Consider the following 17,259-nt stretch of genomic DNA (forward strand, 5'->3'; position numbering starts at 1 on the left):
TTCCACTGTTTCCCCATCTATTTGCCATAAAGTGATGGGACCAGATGCCATGATCTTAGTTTTCTGAATGTTGAGCTTTAAGCCAATGTTTTCACTCTCCTCTTTCACTTTCATCAAGAGGCTCTTTAGTTCTTCTTCACTTTCTGTCATAAGGGTCATGTCATCTGCATATCTGAGGTTATTGATATTTCTCCCAGCAATCTTGATTCCAGCTTGTGCTTCTTCCAGCCAAGCATTTCTCATAATGTGCTCTGCATATAAGTTAAATAAGCAGGGTGACAATATACAGCCTTGACATACTCCATTTCCTATTGGAACCAGTCTGTTGTTCCATGTCCAGTTCTAACTGTTGCTTCCTGACCTGCATACAGGCTTCTCAAGAGGCAGGTCAGGTGGTCTGGTATTCCCATCTCTTGAAGAATTTTCCACAGTTTATTGTGATCCACACAGTCAAAGGCTTTGGCATAGTCAATAAAGCATAAATAGATGTTTTTCTGGAACTCTCTTGCTTTTTTTAGAAAAGGCAGAACCAGAGATCAAATTGCCAACAACATCTCCTAAAGTAGATGGATAAATGGAAACAGATGGATAATCTAAAATGTCACTACATACAAAATTATAGTGTGCAACAAAGGTGACCTTCCAATTAATTGGGTAAAGAAAGAATGTTTTTTGAAATAATTCTGAGACAATTTAGTTAATGATTTGGAAAACAATTACATTTAATATCTACCTCATATCACATTTTAAAAATTAAATTCTATATCAATTGTAGAATTAAATGGGAAAATAAAAATCTTGGAATTAGTGAAAACACAACAAATCATGTAAAAGAATTGTTGTCCTATTACGGGGAGTGAAAGCCTTTCTTATACTATACCAACAAGAGACACTATAAAGAAAGTGATCAATAAATGTAAACACACATTTTTAAACTTTTAGGTATCTAAAAGCATTATTAAAGTTAAAAGTAAATAAAAACTAAGAAAAATATTTTACTACGTATTAGAACAAATTAACATTCTTAATCTATAAAGTGAACATCACAAGTCAATGAAAGATACACACACAAAATATACATAAACAAAAAAAAAATACACATTAAAAAAAAAAGCAAGAACAGAAACTATCAAACTGCAACAGGAGAAATATAAAGAAACAAAACAAGATTTCAAAATTTTTTCTCTGTTTCCTACATTTGCTAAAATATACGTTACTTTTATAATCAGGAAATACATCTATAAATAGATAGAAAAAACATATTACTATGTCATGTTGGGAGTTTAACACTTGACAGTGTGGAAAGATGATGCTATCTGGAATCAGAAGTCCTAAGTTCAAGTCCAAGTGTTCGTTGAATGACCTTGGGCAAAGTCACTGGACTGATTGGAGCCTTGGTTTCTCCAAACAGAAAATAGAAGAAATAATTTTCATGTCATGAATTGTTGTGAAGAATAGATTTTTTTTTTTTTTGAAGAATAGATTTTTTAAATGTATGTGGGAAATACTTTGTGAGATCATTTAGAGATGTGTAAGATTCCTATTTCTGATCTAGTGCATTGGGGCTTTTCCCAGCTTTGGGCAAAATCTGTGTGTCTTCTCACAAATACCATGTCCCTTTGCTGTGTGAGGGCTTATGTTTCTGAGTTGTTCAGGTGACAGCTCACCTGAGATGTCTTGGATTCTCTAGTCATCTCAGTGGATGGGACAGGAGCATCCACTAGATCTTCACTGTGGTCAAATGAAGCTGAAATAACAATCACTGTTGCTTTTCTTCTTCCATGTTATATGCTTTACCATTCAGCTCTAGTATCCACAGAATTAATCTGACAACCAAGTTGATACTATAATTCCAGATTCATGACATTTAAAAAGTCCATACTAATTTCAAATTCAGGGCACTGTTGTAAGTCAAATGAGACCACCGGCCGATCTCCTTTTCCAGTGGTAGAAATAATTCCTTTGTGAATGCTGCGTGATATCGAGTGAGCACAAAACGGCTAGAACAATCAACTTTTCTTCTTTCACATGATCCCCGATAAGCAGAACAGTGCTATCTTTCTACATTTATATCTCTATGAGAAATAAAAGCAGAATTATAATTGTCCCAGTGAAAAACCTTACACCGCCTTTGTCTTTTTTTTTTTTTTTTTTTTCTCCTCTTGGTCAGAAGCCTATAAGAACCCTTTTAGAGTGAAAGATGAAAAGAAAAAGGTGAAGGGAAATCCCTAAACATCCCCAAGGAACAGCAGATGTGGATCTATGGAGAACACAATTAGCTGTTCTGCTAATCCTGTGAGGTTAGAAAAAAAGGATGAAATGAATTGAAAGTCATCAAAATAATTTAGAGAAAGCATTAAATTATTTATTGGTTGACTAAGCTGTTAATTACTGCTGGTTATGTAAAGTACAGTTTCTCATGTCTGGGAAACCTTAGAAAGGAAGAGAGAGAAGCAGGAGGGTGGGAAGGAGGGTTGGAAAAGTTCAATACCAGCTCAAGGAAGTCTCTTTTGCTAGAAGAGACAAATTAGATGTGATGGAAATTGCCATAAAGAGGATCTGGGTAGGTCTGGATCTTTAATAACTTGGTCTGTAATCATGGGCAAATCACTTTTCCTTGAGACCATTTTCTCATCTGCAATAGATCAGTAGTTTTCAATGTGCTCCCATAGAACAGTGCTGATCCAGAAGCCAGACTAATGAACGATGGTGATGTCTATACAACTCACAGAAAAATTAAGTGAAAGAAAATGCTCCCCATCTGCTATAGTTTACTTATTTACATTTATTATAACAATTCCTACATTGTGTGGACTTTTCTGAGCATACACAACCATTTCTTGGATTTGAGATATCAATACAAAAATATTTTTCTTGATTTTAAGATTTTTCTTTTCCACTTTCAAAAAACCTGTGGCTCTACTGCCACGTCTGGTGGCTGAGCTTTAGCAAATGACAAAGTAAACTAATGAAGAGAAATAAATGGTAAGAGAGGAACTTAGATACAATTAACCATACTTAGTTTTTTATTTCAAATGACCGCTGTTGATTTTTAAGATTTGTTTACATAGTAATGAATTTCTTTCATTATGTGTGCATATTCTGTTTTTGATTTCCTGGACTAGATACCTAACTCTTGACTCCAAATTTAAGGCTCTTCACCTATGCCATCTCACATTAAAACTTTGAGAACACAGTTCATATTAGCTTGCAGTTACATATCTTCATATTCTTTACATGCATTAAAAAAATCCTCATAACTACAACATTATAAATCAACACCAATGCAAATTAATTTTAAAAAATCCTAATAGCAATTCTTTAAGTATTTAATTATACTTCTTTTACAGATGTGGAAACTAACACACAGAGCCCAGGGTTATCACTTGTAAGACCAGGAGTTGGAAACTGGTGAGTAGATGTTCATTGTTAGAGCTGGATCTGTCTTTAGTATAAATATTAAATCAATAAACACTCACTTAAAATCTGCACCTTGAAAAACATCAGAAAGATAGTAAAAAATAAACTTGTTCTGCATTGGAGACACTTAAAAGAACATGTATCCATGACTAACTTTTGTGAAATACTGTTTTTAGCCCTTGCTGGGAAATTAAACCTCAACATAGTAGACAGGAGAGAATATGTTTCAGGATATGTTTTATCCTGAAACAGCAATGCCTATGAAATCTACAAGGGTCAGTCACCAGGTGGTGGGTGGTAGATGCAAGGTCAAGTTACCTTGGTGCTGACAGTTATTATCCAAAATCTGTTCTAGAAGCATGGAACTGTGGGTAAAGGCTGTTTGGGAAGCTAAATGAATGCGTGTAAAAATTTCTAGGTGTGTGTATTTTAATTAATGATTAATAAAATCATATATATGTATATTTACAAATTAGACAAATATTTGATTTTGTCAATCTTTACGATAGAAGAGAAATCTTGTGGGACTTCCCTGGTGATCCAGTAGCTAAGACTCTGCACTCCCAGTGCAGGGGTCTCAGGTTCAATCCCTGGTTGGGGAATTAGATCTTGCATATGAAAACTAAAGATCCCAAGTGCTGCAACTAAGACCTGACTCAGCCAAATAAATAAATACTTTAAAAAAGAGAGAGAAGGAGAGAAATCTTGTAAAGCTAGCAAACTTTATTTGGAAGTTCTAAAGTTTTATCTTTCTAATTGAAAAAGATATTCATTGTACAAATATTTAAAAACCTAAGAAGCCACAGCAGAAAATGATATATAATGTACCCATAATTACATCACCTAGAAAAAATTACATCACCTAGAAACAATTACACCACCTGGAAAAAAACTAGTTAACATTTTGATTACACATTTCTAATAATTCTTCAATGCCTAGATATACACACATATTTACAAATATGGGACAGTGTTATTATATTGTTTCAAAATCTATTTTTCTCCTTATCAAAAATCATGTAACTATTTCACTATCATTTAATTTTTCTTATAGAATTTATAGATATATAACTTCCTATAGGGATTTATCTGGCAGTCCAGTGGTTGGGACTCATCACTTCTGATGCAGGGGGTACAGGTTTGATCCCTGATCAGGGAACTAAGATCCCACATGCTTCGGGGTACAGCCAATAAATAAACACATCTTCCTGTTACATGGATGAACATACTTTAACCATCACTTATCGTTGGGTATTAATGCCATAATTAACTCCTTTGTACAAAAAATTTTGACGATAGTTGAGTTTTCCTAAGTCAATTTTTAAAAGTTAAATTCCTGGGTTAAAGACCTCTATCAATAACCACAGATATGCAGATGACACCACCCTTATGGCAGAAAGTGAAGAAGAACTAAAAAGCCTCTTGATGAAAGTGAAAGAGAAGAGTGAAAAAGTTGGCTTAAAGCTCAACATTCAGAAAACTAAGATCATGGCATCTGGTCCCATCACTTCATGGGAAACAGATGGGGAAACAGTGGAAACAGTGTCAGACTTTATTTTGGGGGGCTTGAAAATCACTGCCGATGGTGACTGCAGCCATGAAATTAAAAGACCCTTACTCCTTGGAAGGAAAGTTATGACCAGCCTAGATAGCATATTCAAAAGCAGAGATACTACTTTGCCAACAAAGGTCTGTCTAGTCAAGGCTATGGTTTTTCCAGTAGTCATGTATGGATGTGAGAGTTGGACTGTGAAAAAAGCTGAGTGCCAAAGAATTGGTGCTTTTGAACTGTGGTGTTGGAGAAGACTCTTGCAAGTCCCTTGGACTGCAAGGAGATCCAACCAGTCCATCCTAAAGGAGACCAGTCCTGGGTGTTCATTGGAGGGACTGATGCTGAAGCTGAAATTCCAATACTTTGGCCATCTCATGCAAAGAGTTGACTCATTGGAAAAGACTCTGATGCTGGGAGGGATTGGGGGCAGGAGAAGGGGCTGACAGAGGATGAGATGGCTGGATGGCATCACGGACTCAATGGATGTGAGTTTGAGTGAACTCCGGGAGTTGGTGATGGACAGGGAGGCCTGGCGTGCTGCGATTCATGGGGTTGCAAAGAGTCAGACACGACTAAGTGACTGAACTGAACTGAATACATCGAGAAAGATTGAAGTTTTTCATATTTCCACTAACAGTGAACTAGAGGATCTATTTTTCCATATCTTCAGGAAATGGGAATTATATATATGCTTAACAAATGGAAAAGGTAAATAAACATACATATATATATATATATATATATACACACACACACAGTATCTATTCTAATTTTTAGGTATAAAAGAGCATCAGAGCTTTCATTCACAAAACTGATAAAGATAACCTTTTTTCATATAGGTCAGTAGAAAATTTCCTTTGATAATATTTGGTAATGTTTTTGAGATTATATGGAAGTCTAGATTTCAAAATATAAGAGTAGAAATTGGGAGAACTGGATTTTAGTCTTCTTTACATTATTACGGTTGGAAGGTCTTAAGTTTAATCACTGGTCCTAAATTTCCTTTTATATATAAAATGAACTCATAATATTCAAATATTCCTATTGTCCCTGTAAAAAGCAAATTAAATTATCTTTGTGAAAACCAGATACGGTGACACTGTTCTATCAGCAATATTAATAAGACACATTAATAATTACTAGATACAAGAAAGTGGGTTCCACCATTTAACTTTAAAATGTTTTGAAATACTTGAACAGATAATTGACAATTCAGTTCAAACAGTCAATACTATGTATGTGTATGTATATATACACATGTATATGTATATATGGTTTATATATTTACAGAACTTATAGAGATCATTTAAAAGTTCTACAGTTTCTAAAATTTTTATAAGTCAATTTACTATTGATATCCTTTCAAGGTGATTTCTGAGTGTATGCCTTATGAAAAAATATTCAGTGATCTTAATTTTATATCTAGGCTTTTAACATAGTATGAGGCCATTTTTCTGTTTAATTACAAAATCTTCATAAATAATTGTAAGCGGCTTAATATGTCATAGTGAGGATTTATTGACTATGATTCCTCTTAATCACAAGTTACTCTCAATTGTTTATTTTACGCTATCATTTTTTTTAATATAAATCTTTTCTACATTTTTGACTGTTTCCTTAGGGTAGGTTCTAAGAGGTGGAATTAAGGGAACAAAAAGTGTGAACATTTTAAGACTTTAAATATGTATTGTTAAATTGCACTGAAAAGCCTTGTGCTACTGTTTAACTCCTCTGAGAACGTATAATGCAAAGGCTTACTCTGGGGTTATACTAGCGACCACTAGACCATACAACCTTCTTCTTATTTTTTAAATTATAAAAATGATTCCTGTTTGTACACCAAAAAGTAATTCAAACACTTTCTTTTACACCTTTCTCATTCCTTACCATTAAGAGTTTGGCAGGTATACTTTCAGACTAATTTTTTAATCCAAAATCTTTTTTTCTTTATTCTAGTTTTAATAATAAATTTCTTTTGATGTGTATTGAAATTTTATATATAAATAGCCCACCAGATCTGTGATTTCATGAGTATTATTATTTTTGATGGAGATAAGATTTTTTTAAAGTTTATTTTAAAATAATATATGTTAAGTAAATAACAGTACAAGTAGTATGGAAGCATGTCAAAACAAAAGAAAGAAAGAAATCAGAATGATAACTTTTAGGAAGCTGTGTTCCTGACCAGGTTACATCCCTTCTCTGAGGTTCAGTTTGAGTGTGAGTGGTAGAAATCTGGAAATACTGGTGTGTCTGCTGGATGGGACACTCAAAAAATGGCCAATCTTTCAGCTGTGTCTTTTTCTTATGAATTTTGGTTAATACAATCATAGATGGTCTAACACATCTTCTTCCTAAAAAGATCTTCTCTAGTTAGAATTTCATGTTAAATTATAAGTTAAGGCAAGACATTGGCTTTAAAGTAAAATCCCAAAATTTTAACAGAATATTACTGCCTAATAACTCTGTAGTATGAACAAAAATGTTTAAATTAATGTTTCCTTATTGGCCAATGTCCTGTATTGTTTTCGAGTGAGTAAAAATCTAAAGTTCTGTGTAAGTCCACATAATGGGATTTTAAAGCCAATGGTTCCTGGAGAACATCATGCATTTAGACTTTGACTTATTGTCTCTTATTCATCTTTGTACCACTAGTATTCAGCTGAGTATGCCATATCGTAGATGCTAAACAAATACTCAATTGTTGATGGGTATTCCACCGAATGTTCCATACTACAGAACCTAGTTTGGTAGGAGTGTAAATTTAACTTCTACCATTTGGGGAAAAGACTTTAAAGAAAAAGAAAAATTAGAACACTGGTATTGAAACATCTTTGTTATCCACAGGCATATATGCAAAGACTCACGTAGGGTAAGTTTAATATTAGTTATTGCAATTTCTCTTCCTTTGAGAGATATTCAGAATCATGAATTATCTGTGTTTGTCTTCTTCCAGTCACTTCTTGCTAGGCATGGACACCAGTCAACTAGTTACATGTGTTTAGATTTGGGTTTATGAGAAAATACTGATTTTTCTGTAAGGGATCAGAAAGACGTGTTAGTGACTTCACTTATTTGATATCTGAAGTCCATAGTTATCCAATTTGAAGTCTTAAAAAAAAAACTTTTTAAAGACTAATTTTCAACAAGAGTAAAAGATTTTGAAAATTCAAAATAAATAGCCCATTGAAAATAATAAATGCAAATAGTAAAATGACTATATTGAATTGAATGGAAAAGTAGTTTTACATAGGGCAGGAAAGAAAATACCTCCAAGTTCAAGAGGTGTGTGGTCAAACGTTTAAAGATGAAATATTGTTTTGCTAAAATCATCAGCCTGAACAGTTTTCCAGCTGAAATTTAGAAAGTGGCATTTATAAACTGGAATTTTTTTTTGCATAGTTTTCAGGAAGCAGGGCTTTTTTTTTTAATATGATATAATGTCAGTATTGAACCAATGACATTAAAACATTTATTCACTCTGGTTTCGGTTGAAATTCTATCTTTTTAATGGAGCTTCTGGACCAACTCTTCTTTCTTTCCATGATTCCTTCCTACAGGGGATAGACATCCCCTTTCCCTTCATAAACACTTTAAGACATTTGGGTGCTTTCCTTTCCTAACCTTTAGAAACCAAAATGATTTATAGATTATCCCTATCCTGCTAGGGTTGGGCAAGTAAGTGGATCATATTTGCATGGGTCACTTTGATTATAGGACTCTACTATTTCTTGAACTAAAATTGCAAGATTTATTCTTCTATTAATGCTCATAAAGGCACTCTTCTGATGAGCCATAATTTCCCTTTATGAGGACTGTGTATGCTAGTCACCCACGATAAGGGAGAAGAAGGTCTGGGCTTCCCACATATTCCTATTTCCTGGAACATAAACAGAGTCCTGAAATACCATATCACTCCAGGGGAATAATGGCATAGGGTACAGTAACAAAAGGCAAATTTCACGGAGTCAACATGTCCTCAGGAGACTTGCTTCACATTGTTGCCTGTGTACAAAATCTAAGCTTTTCCATTTTAATTAAGAATTTTATAAATTAACCCTCCTGGTGGAGGAGAGAGCCCACCAATGAGGCTTATATTATCTTTGTGAATATTCTTAGGGAATGAAATAGCAGGAGGTGTGAACTTTCTCCTGTTTATCTTAATGGTCCGCTAATGGCAAAGCATAATTACAGTTACTTAAGCGCCAAGTCTGTCGAGGTTTTCATTAAAACCTTCAGCTTCAACACTTTACTTGAGTGACCTAGCTTTTATTTATCCAAATAACTTTCTTATCATTTGAAAGAAAACCACCCCCAATAAAAACAAGCAAGCAACAAAAAGCACATTCCCCGACCATGTTTATTTCTTTCATGTTAATTTCTTTCGACTATTTTTAGATGGATAGTTCAGGCACTTGTGACTTCAAAAAATGTCGAAAAATTTGTGTATGGTGTCATGAACTGAATTTTTAGCCTTCTCACATTAAAAAACCAGGGCTATGCAGGAGTTTTCCAGTAGCTTGCTTCACGGCTTTGGGAAGTCAATTTGCTTCTAAACCAGAAGATGGTCTTCTCAAGAGTATCCTGTATTTGGAATGGAAACTGAGCCATTGTCCCTTTCGCCCAAAGCGCCCATTTGAGAATCCCGAAAGCCACCTATCTTCTCCATCAGTCTCTGGATCTCCTCGCTGCCTTTGTCCCTTCTAGACGTGGAGGCTTGGAGAGGAGGTTTAGTTTCCAAGGATTGGAGCGTTTGAAGGGCGGGGCCATCTCCAAGTCCATCTCCCCTTTTTGTCCTCTTCTCCTGGGACGGGAGGGAGGAGCCAGGTCCCCCCACGGCCGGTTCGGGAGCTATCTCGGTCGCTCGAGGTGAGTCTGAAAGGGCGGCAGCCCGTTTAATTGCAGCGCAGGTTAATTTCTTGAGTTCACCGCAGTCGGTCCGCCAGCCGCTTCCCCGGTCTTTGCCAAGTGGGTTTATGAGGTCTGAGGCGTGTTGGGGCGCGCTCACGTTCTCGCGAAAGGCTCCTCCCCAGGGCTCATTCCCCGACTGCGGGAAGCCCTTTGGTGCCCCAGGAGCCCTGCGTTTCCTCTGACCTCGTCGCTTCCTCCTCTCTCCGCACCGCCGGGTTCCCCGCGCCCCTGCCCCCCTGCCCCCAGGGAAGAGCGGCCCCCATCTTAGGACTTCCGACCCAAGCCATCCCAGAAGGTACCTTCACGTCGATGAAGATTTTATCACAGCCTCCAAAACCCGACAGTGATAGGAGCTTTCAACCTGAAATACGATTGTTATTTTCCCGGTGCAGAGCTTGACAGAAAAAGTCAGCTTTTTATTAAAGACAAAGAGGTAAATTATCAGCCGGGGCAGTGGAGGGACGATGGAGACCTGGCGCGCTTCCTCTTGGTGCCACGAGGAATTTATGGGGGAGCGGCGGCCAGCGCTCAGACATCCCTGGGGTCCTGTGGGGGAGGAGCTCGGGGCAGAAGGACTTCCCCAGGTCCCTCCAGGCACCTGGAAGGGGGAGTCCTCCCAAGCCTGTACAAAGCCAGGGTCACTTCAGTCCTGCCGAGTCTTCCCGTCCTCCTCTCTCCTTTCTTCTTTCTCGGATTCCCGTTTCCCTTTCGCCTCGGAGCTTTCCCCTCCAGGTTTTCCTCTCCCTACTTTTTCTCTTCCCTCTCCCTCCCCCCTCCTTTCTTCTCCACCGCACGCGTAGAGTGTCATTTATTTATTTATTTATCACCCCCGCCATCAACACCCTTTTAGGGCTCCCAAGCTTTTCAATGTGAGTGGGAGGAGAAAAGGGCAGGAAGTGTTGACTGGAAGGGGTTGAAATCCTGCCTCTGGGTGAGAGATTCTGCCCCGGAATAAACGATTGGGGAAAAGGTGGGAAAACGAGTCAGATCTGTTTATAAAACCCCGCTATCTGGTGGGAACCAACTCCGCGCGCGTCTCCTCCTCCCCTTTATTGTATGGGCTTATGGGGATGTCTGCCCGGACTGTTGTTGGGGGTGGATGGGGTGGCCGGGAGGTAGTGAGTATTACAGAGGACAATCTTGCCTTGGATCCTCTACACCGCGCCTTCTCCACCGGATGCGCGCTCCCCAATGCAAAGGAATCCAGCAACATCCCCCAATTCAGACGCGGACAAAAGAAACTTTAATTAAGGTCTCTGCCCCTCGCGCTGCGTGTTTCTCTCTCTGTCGAGACTGTTGATGTCCAACTCGAGGATGCGAGGAATAGAAATGGTACAAGCAGCCCATGCCCTTGAACTTCAATTGCTTCTGACTTGCTGTATTGATTTTTTTATACTGTAGGCACCACCTCCCGCCCCCTCCCCCATCAAATTAAAGCCTTAGGAGACGTTGGACTTAGAGAGGAGAGTAAACGCACTCCTTTGCAAAATAAATAGTTCAGAACGATTTGTGGGAAATTACACCAAATAAAAATTCAAGGTGTGAAAGCTTCATCTTGGTTCTCTTGTCTTCAACACCATGACACCTTATCATTAGTAGCTCTGATTGTTACTTTCTGAGCTTTTAGATGATCAGCCAGAAAGTGCAAACAACGCCGGGCTGGAGGGTGTAAAGTTATTTAAGTAGGCTTTTTTCCCCCTTTTGGTGCGCCGTCAAAACACTTCACAAGTTAGGAAAAGAAAGTGGTGGTTCCGAGGCTCGGAATGATGGGTTCTTTCGCTCCCCCAGCCCCCCTCCCATATCAGAAAAGAAATAAAATGCACAATGAGTCTTTATTTCGGAGGAGAAGACTTCAAAATACGTGCCAGTAATGGACAATTTGAGCTTTTCACTGGAGATACTCACACCGCAAGCTGGAAAGGGATTAAAAAGCCCCACGTGGTTGATCTGGGTTTAGACTTGCAACCTCTAGTTCCCCATGTATGTTCTTTTGCAAAGATTGGCCTCTAGATGGATGCGTGTGAGGGACTCTGGGGCCAAGACTCGGCTCCTCCGGCAGGGCTGATGGTGGGAGCACTATGAGCGGCCGGGCAGGGTCCTCACTGGGGGCTTCCTCTGCCGGCCGGGGCGGCCGGGTGCCTCCGGGACGCGAGCGCGCACGCCTCAGTCCGGCCGCCGCGCTCCTCGCACCGCCTTCTCCGCAGGTCTTTATTCATCTCATCTGCCTCTTCCCCTTCTCCTCCTCCTCTGCCTCCTTCTCCTCCTCTTCCTCCTCCTCCTCCACCACCTCCTCCTCCGCCGCCGCCACCGCCTCCTCTTGCATCTCACTGGCCTGGCTCTGTGTTGCTCTGAGTGACAAAGACAATGTCCCAGCCTTAACTTTGCAACCACCTTGCCTCCTTCTGGGGTTCAGCGAGGGGGAGGGGGACAGCAGCCGCAGCCTCAGCATCTCCTCCACCTTCTCCTTCTGCTCTTCTCCAGCTCTTGGATAATTCTTCCCGTTCCCCCCCACCTCCAGCCCTTTCCTCATTTCTTTCTTTCTTTTTTTTTTTCTTCTTCTCTCCCGCACGTTGTTGTTGTTATTAGAAAGGCTTCGCGCACCCCCTGGTGCTCCGGCGTTTTGTGTGGCAGAAGATTGTCTGCCTTCTCTCTTTCTGTCTTGCTTTCTCTCTCCCTCTGGTTGCTCATTATTCAGAGAGAGACACAGAGGGAGGGAGAGAGAGAGAGAGAGCGCGCGAGGGAAAGGGAGAGGAGAGAGAAGAGGAGAGAGAGAGGGAGAGAGTGAGAGGGAGAGGGAGGGAGGGAGAGAGAGGGAGAGAGAGACGGATATCTCAGGTCATCTGCAGCTGCAGCGAGTCTGAGGAGCCGAGGAAGGCAGGGAAGATGGCGATCCTCCATTGCTGAGACCCGGCAGAAGCACATGAGACTCCCAAACAACTTCCACAACAATAACCCGAGCAGGAAGAGGAGAAAGAGAAAGAGGATAAGGAGGCGGTGGGGCTGGAGAACCCGAAACACCTCCCGGCGCCGGGACGCTTCTTCTGTAAGTTACTGCAATTAACCAGCACCTCGGGGTGGTCCGAGTGCTGCGGGGAGGAGAGCGCGGGGTGGTGGAGGCACAAACGCGCTCATTCATTCGGCCGAGGAGGGTTGGTGGAGCCGGGAGGAGAGGAAGTCCCCTGCATGGACTGGCTGTTGGAAGAGGAGAAGAAGCGAGAGAGAAGAGGGGGAGGAGGAGGAGGAGGGAGAGAGCTGGAGGGGGAGGAGGAAGAGGAGGAGGAGGAGAAGCGAGGGAGGAAGAGGAGGAGAAGGTGGTGGTGGTGGCAGCGGAGGTGGCTGTGCTTTTCCTGCTGGCTGCTCCTTCTGCTGGGGGGCGGGGGGAGCGGAGCGCTGTGGCTTAATTAATTTCGTGTAGTTCTAGGGAGAGAAGAGAAAATGAAAGATGAGTGAGAAGAGAGCCGGAGGCTTAGGACGGATGCTCCGGGTGTGGGGACAGGAGTAGGGACCGAGAGGGGGGCGGAGGGCGGGAGTCGAGGAGACCTGAGCCGAGAGAGCCAGAGGGAGCGAGCGAGGGGCAGAGGAGGGAGCGCTCCCGGCCGCCCCGACCTGAGCGGGTTGACCTCTTTCTTTCTGTCCCTCTCCTTCTTTCCCCCTCTCTGTCTGCCTGTCCCCAGCCCGATGGCAAAGCCGTGCGGATTGGCACCCCCCTCTTCCTCAGGTATTTGGCTCTCTCTCTCTCTCTCTCTCTCTCTCTCCCCGAAGTTGGGATGCGGGGTCGGGATGTGTCGGGGGGTGGCGGCGGCGGCGGTGAGCAGAGAGGCGAGGAGCGGGGGGCGCCGGCCGGGTGGCGGGGCGGTGGGAGTCGGGGAGGGGGGCGCAGGTTCAGGAGCCGCTGAGGAGCTGTCTCCAGGCTAGGGGTTCAGAAGCGTCTGGTGGAGGAGACAACGGTTTCTGGAGAGGAGAAGCCATTACACACGCTTGGCTCTCCTCTGAGGAAGGGAGAAAGGACCCCCAGGCAGAGGCCCGGGGGTCGCCTGACTCCTGGTGCAGTTCCCAGGGGTCTGCCCTCCTTCCAGGCGCGAGGGGAAGCCGCAGCCGCCCCCCATTGGAGCAGCCCCTCTCTTTCCCTTTCTTTATCTCCCTGTCCTCCATTTGCAAGCTGTCTGCTTTGGTTCCAGTCCAGACTCCAAAACACAAAGCTTCTTCTCACGTTCATTCTCCAGGCTTTTCACCATTCCTGGAGGAACCCTCATTTTCTTTTCATTGTAGCTTCTAACCTACCGAGAGGGAGGGAGGCTGCCTGGAGTTCCTTTTATATTCCTCCCCTACTTAAAAAAAAAAAAAAAAAAAAAAGTTTCATTTTTAAGCACGCGTCTGGGATGGGAAAAGACCAACCAGTTGGGGCTTTCTCCCAGGGCTCCCGGGGGCTGTGTCTGAGTGTCTGTGTTGGCTGTTTGGTTTGCTTTGGTTTTGTTTCTGGAGGTGGCTTGCAGGATTTTTGAGGAAGTAACTAGTTTGGTTGAGAGCTGGGAACTGAGTCAGGTAAGCCCGTGTCATGTTGTAACTCCACCAGAAAATGGAGGAGAGCGGGTTTCCAGGAGACAAAGCTGAGAAGTGTTTATAAAATTATGGATGTCTCCATTTTGAAGCTCTGTTGGTGATGGCTGGAAGAGGAGGCTTGCCTGCCTTCTCCTTCTCCCTTTCTAGGGGGCGAATCTGTGGTGGTTCCTCACTATCTGTTCATTATGCAAGGAAATGAGGGGCTTGGAAGGGCTTCTCAGATATTTCTCCCACCCAAGGAGTACTTTCACAAGTTATGGAGGCATTTGTTTCCATTTTAAAGTAAACTTTTGGAATTTTTCTCTCTCCTTTTGAGTGGACCTGTAGGGTTTTGACCTCCTTTGGGAAAGGCAAGGCAAAACCTTAAACATATTTTTCCACTGAGGTCCTTCACAGAACTTTTAAGCTGCTCCAGGTCTCCTGCAAGTCACCAGGAAATGTGATTTCCTCATTGTGAAGATGGTGGTGGCCCTGAGCTGAGATTTTTGGAGTTCTGGGGCTTGATTATCATCATGTTTTGATGCACTGCAAGACTTTATTGTCTGGTTGGGGTTGATTTCTGCAAAACAACAGCAGCAACAGCAAATCTTGCAAGATCTCAGAGGAACTCTTTAAGACTGGCTGACACCAGTTTCTGGAAGGTCTACATTTCTTTCAGGATGCTCCATTTGTGTATTAGGCCTTCTTTTAGCTCCTTTGTTTTCCCTCTTCTCTTCCATACTGCCTTTTTTTTTCCCCTTCCTTTTTCTGTGTTCTCAAGTACTGTAAGTCTTCAGGAATATCAGATGTCTTCTTAACAGTATCACTATGGAAACAAAATTTTAAAATATTATGTCAGTTGAGAAAACCTTCTGTCCAGGTAGCTTCACCTTTCTAATTGGGAGGAATTTATTAGTCTTAGAGGAAGACATTTTGTGAGGATGATTTGAAGAAAGGACCCAAATCTACCCAGTCCACACACACACTGATTGGAGTTCTTCACGGATTAGTTCTGGAGAATGTATGTAATCAATCCCAGTAAAGAACTAAATCCTGAAATGCTTGAGGAATTTATAAAAGCCAACCATGAAGATGTTGCTTTTCCATTAGGTAAGGTAGCCATCTTGAGGATGAGGGAAGATGTTGGAAGAATATTAGATGGACTCTTGAAGATAGGTGAGAAATGCTCCACAGTGGAATGGAGGAGATTCAGAACCAGTTAATTTATTGGAAAGAGGCTGATTGGACCTTGTTTTCAATTAAGGAGGAATATAGAAAGGTACCAGCTTCAACAGAAATAAGGAACACATTGGTGAGCGACTTATACCAGCTTTTTTCTGGCTTTGCTTTCTCATTATATGTCAGATTTGTGTGTGTATATAAAGTTCTTTATGTCTACAGTATTTCTGTACAGATTGAGGTGGTTTTAGATTCCAGATGTAATTATATTCTGTTGAGTAACTGGGAGCAGTGTCATTCAGTAAATGCACCGTGCTGTATAAGACAACATCACATTTTTCGAACCAAACTGTTGTGTCATTAATTGAGGGTTATTGTTCTTTTGAGAGGTGTGAAAGGAGAGAAGAAATACATGGTTCTTTAGCTGATAATTGTCCATGGTCAATGAAGTAAAACCCCGCTTTTGCAGACCTAGATGTATGGTTTTCAGGATTCTCAGTTGATGTGTATACTTATTTAAAAATACTCTTCAGAACTCTGCTTCTTTATTAATAACCTAGGGCTCTCCAAGAGCACTTAAAAAAAATCTTACTTGCAATCGTACCTTTAATTACTCATTTTTGAATGTTATTTCTGATACCATAACTTTTGCTCTTAAGTAGAATGTCATCAATGTTATATTTAAATTTGCTAATGTATATATGTATATATATGCATGCTACGTGTTCAAACTCAGAAGTTCAAATGCGATGGGATAAAAAGAGTTATTTGGGGAAGTAATTACCAGATAATTTTGCACCTAATTAACCATATATGATTATGTAAACATAAATAAATTATTTGTTGATCTTGAAGCAAACTTCTATGATATCTTTGTTGTTGGTGGTGATACCAGGACAACCAGTTAATTACTTCTCTCAGTGGGGGGAAGAATCTGACAGACTGGTTGCCAGTCTAGCAGTTTGACTCATATTTTTTACTTTGCAACCAAATATTTTGGTGTTTTTGTATGTAGACAACCTTAGAGCTAAGCTTTTCGGGGGCGGGGGGTGGGTGCGGAAATTAGGTATCTAAGAGGCATTTTGGAGTTTGCGAATGTGTTCCAACCTGAGACTCATCCATCTCCGATGCTCATCACCAAGAGAAGCACCATTATATTCAAGACATGGTTTCTTGCTTTTTTCTAGATATGTGCATTCGAAATGGGACAATTACTTTGGATAAACCACCATGAGAGAAATAAAGAAAGTGTCCAATGGAACCTTCTCGTTTGATGTCAAAACTCAGAGATCCTTTTTGTTTTGAGACACCAAGTTGATGAGGCTTGGTAGGCAAGCTTTTACCTAATTTGCTCTGATATAATCACAGAGAGAAATCATTCTGGAGACTGTGTGAACTGTGATGTACCCTGCCATAAAAAATACTCTTGCTGGGTCTTCGGATTCCATAATTTTTCTCATATTCGATTTATGTCTGCCTAATTCATTGATCACATTCTCCCATTTTCTCCTTAATCTTTGGAATTGGAGATAACTTTTAGATGAAAACATTATATATATATATACACATATATATATGGTAATATACATATACACATATATTCTTTTTTTCTAATGAGTCTTCTGTAAGACAATAGGGGAAAAAGAAGTGCAACTCTA

At 40.9% G+C, this 17,259-nt stretch overlaps 1 protein-coding gene across 8 annotated transcripts in view; it reads left to right on the forward strand.

The window, feature by feature from the left end:
* The first annotated feature begins 9,759 nt into the window (after window positions 1-9,759).
* The window catches only part of ZNF462 (zinc finger protein 462), a 157,418-nt gene continuing 149,918 nt past the window's right edge, over window positions 9,760-17,259 (forward strand). For 4 of the 8 annotated variants that reach the window (XR_003512380.1, XM_027550443.1, XM_027550446.1 and 1 more), the window contains exon 1: window positions 12,674-12,926. The gene's annotated coding sequence lies outside the window, so the exon portion shown is untranslated. Of the gene's footprint in view, window positions 9,842-12,667; window positions 12,927-13,247; window positions 13,602-17,259 lie in introns of those variants that run through there. The other 4 variants (XM_027550445.1, XM_027550448.1, XM_027550449.1 and 1 more) reach the window with 4 other exon arrangements.

This window comes from Bos indicus x Bos taurus, chromosome 8 (assembly GCF_003369695.1).
Source record: "Bos indicus x Bos taurus breed Angus x Brahman F1 hybrid chromosome 8, Bos_hybrid_MaternalHap_v2.0, whole genome shotgun sequence".
Taxonomy (NCBI): Eukaryota; Metazoa; Chordata; class Mammalia; order Artiodactyla; family Bovidae; genus Bos; species Bos indicus x Bos taurus.